Source organism: Ipomoea triloba, chromosome 8 (genome assembly GCF_003576645.1).
Source record: "Ipomoea triloba cultivar NCNSP0323 chromosome 8, ASM357664v1".
Lineage (NCBI taxonomy): Eukaryota > Viridiplantae > Streptophyta > Magnoliopsida > Solanales > Convolvulaceae > Ipomoea > Ipomoea triloba.
Genome location: NC_044923.1, coordinates 4,937,749 through 4,941,266, shown reverse-complemented (window position 1 = coordinate 4,941,266; position 3,518 = coordinate 4,937,749).

The following is a 3,518-nucleotide window of genomic DNA, read 5'->3' as shown; positions in this document are numbered from 1 at the left end:
AATGACAATTATACATCAATGGTTGTGTAATTAATGTATCTTTTTCCTAAAACAGTCAAAAAGACTGAAGTGTTAAAAAAGTTTTCCCACTTCATCTGACAATATATATTTTATATATTTTAAGTGACAAGGAAAACTTGCAGTCACTTCTTGAAGCCTTGTTCTCAGGGCTGTAACGTTTGTGATGGATATGTATCCTACTATATAAGTGAGAATTTGGTTTTGGATGCACTTGAAGTACTTAACCATTTTACCACCAGATGGAATATGAGCTTCTATACAAGGTGAAAATTTGGTTTTGGATACACTTGATGTACTCAACACTTATGGATATATGGTTCTATACAAGGTGAAAATTTTGGGTTGGATGCACTTGATGTACTTTACAAAATTTGTATCCAGATTTATATAACAGTATGCAAAATGTGTTTGGATGGACTTGTATTATTTACATCTGGTATCAATCAGGCATTTTGTCTTTGAGCCATTTTTATTGTCTTGTGAGTGTACTGGTAGTTTTGGCTGTGGTGAATTCCATGGCTTTCAGTGCTTGTAGTTGTGAAGAAAACTATGTACTCAGCTTAAAACTTGACTTGTTGCTCTGTTATATATACAGTTTAGTTCATTTGATCTGGCTTGATTGAACTATAATCTCTCCTTTTCTGTTCTCTCATGTTCATGGACATGGTTGAAACAATCGCTAGGTGCCTAGGTGGCGATTAATCGGCGCCTAGGCGCATGTGTATTATTATTATTATTTTTTTAAATTTGTTTCAAATTTTTAACTTTTTTAAGACTAATTAATAATTATAAACTATGTAATATTTAATAGTTAATACTAAAATATTAAATATTAACCTAAAAAACATCAAAGAGTTTGAACAATTTAGGGTTATTTCGCTCAAAACGATGTTTTGAGAGAAATAATTAATTTTTTTAAAAAAGAACAATAGCTAATCGGCCGACTAGATGGCCTAGTCGGTGCTTAGGCGACTTAGTCGGCTGCTTAGATCACTGATTATGGTGATACACTAGGCGGTCAGTCGGTGTTTAGCGCCTAGGCGAGATTTTTGCAACAGTGCTCATGTTTGGACTAAAAATCATTCATTGTTCTCATGTCTAGTAGTTAATGTTGCATTAATTGAATGATGTGTTTTGTCTCAACTAAAAAGTTAATCCGATTGTTGTGTACATGTTTATGTTTATATATTGTATGTTTCACGCGTCCCTCATGTGTGGACCATAGTTTAAATTTATTAATCTTTTGTATGAGTATTCTGAATCTGATATCAAATTGAAAGATATGTTTTGTCTCGACTAAAAGTTTTTGACCTAAAATTTCTTATCAAGAGTGACAAGTTTAAAGTAACGGATAAAAAGTACAATGTTTATGGCTACCCATAAAGTCCATCATCCCATTGTGCCTTTCAACAAGAAAGGATGATGGAAGCCAAAAAAAAGGGTGAAAACAAAACAAGTGGAAAATCTTTGAAGGGTCTGCTGGGCGAAGTTGTCAGCTCAAATTGAGGTTGATTGGCCAACACCAATTGAACTTCAAATAAATAGATTTGAATACTATAGTGTAATTAACTTCTTAAAGGATTCTTCACCCAAAAAAAAAAAAAAAAACTTCTTAAAGGATTGTTCATACATAATCGTTCTAGAACTACAAAGTGTCTTTTTTTTTTTTGTTTTTTGTTTTTTTTTTTATAAGAGAAAATCGCAACCATTACAAATATCATGTTTTACTCGGTTGGTTACTCCTTTCGGGCAACTTACTCTACTTCTCAAAGGGGAAAATGTGTGATCAAATGCGATTGATCAATTCATTAGTGAAAGCTAGCTAATGTTTATGCATATGTTGCAATGTCAATTAGTATTGGTGTTGATCATATACTTGGTATAATTATATATACTATACATGATTGTATAAAATATTATTGAAAATATATAATTTTGAATAATACTAGATACATATCAGGTACAACACCGACCAACATTACAAAATTTTTCTATATACTATAGTTTTGATTGCCTCAAACCAACACAAACTAGGATATTACAATTTATATTAGTCCAAAGGGAAAGAGGACTAGACAACTAATATCATGTTGTATTCTAAAAAGAATTGAAACTTGTTCTAAAAATTAGAGCATGAGATAGTAATGTCATGCTGTACTAGAAAACTAATATCATGTTTTAAAAAATGAAATCTTTTTATTTCAAAAAAAAAAATTGAAATCTTTCTAAAATGGGGGCAAATGATAATTGATAGGCTCTAGATTTGTATGTAATATCATTAAAAAATAATAATAATAATTTTGGTAATATCGATCATGATGTATTCTATTAATAGAAAGTAACTTTATAAAAGTTTGCGCATAAGATGTAAGTGACACTAGACAACTAATATAATGTTTTATTCTAAAAAAGAATTCGTTCTAAAAATGATGTGCAGATGAAAGAAGATACAGTATATAGCTAATATCTTGTTGTATTAAAAAAAAAAGTTACTTTATATATAAATTAGGGTGTGTTTGGTAACCCATAAAATGATTTCCAAAAATCATTTTCCGGACTTTTGATGTTTGGCAACATCCGGAAAATGTGGTCAACGGAAAACATTATCCGTTGACCATGAAAAATGAGCTCATTTTTTCAGAAAATGACATCCGGACAAAAATTTTGGAAGTCATTTTCCAGAAACGGAAAATGGCTTCGTGCGACGTTTTTTTGTAAAAAAAAAAAAAATTATTTCTAATTTCTAATAAATATTACTCCGTATTAGTTTATATATTTTTATATTTTAAATAAAATAATAAAATTATATAATTATACATTTATACTCATTTTCTGGAAAATGAACCAAACACACACAGACAGTTTTCCAGAGTACATCTAAACACCGAAATATAACTCATTTTTCAAAAGTCATTTTTCTGCTTTCCAAATAGACCCTTAGTGCAGATGATACAAGTGGCACTAGACGACTAATAATATTTTATTTTAAAAAGAAAACTTTTTTTTTCTAAAAATTAGTATAGAGTATATATACAAGAGACACTAATTAAATAACTAATATCTTATTATATTATGAGAAGAGAACTCTTTCTAAAAATTAGTCCAAATGATGCCAATGGTACTAGATAGTTAATATCTTATTGTATTCTAAAAAATATAACTTTATAAAAATTAATTAGTACATAGAATACAAGAGACACTACAGAACTCCGAGTATCATGTTTTAAAAATGTACTTTTAAAATGAGGGAGAACAATAATTGAAAGTCACTAGATTGATAGCATAATAAATAATCAGTTAATTAATATTGATCATGTTGTATTCTATAAAAAAAATAATAATAATAACTTTGTAAAAGTGTTGTTTCACAAAAGAAAAAAAAAAACTTTATAAAAGTTTGTACATAGAATGCAAGTGGCACTAGACAACTTTTATCATGTTTTATTCTTAAAAAAAAAAAAAAAAAAAAAAAAAAAAAAAAAAAAAAAAAAAAAAAA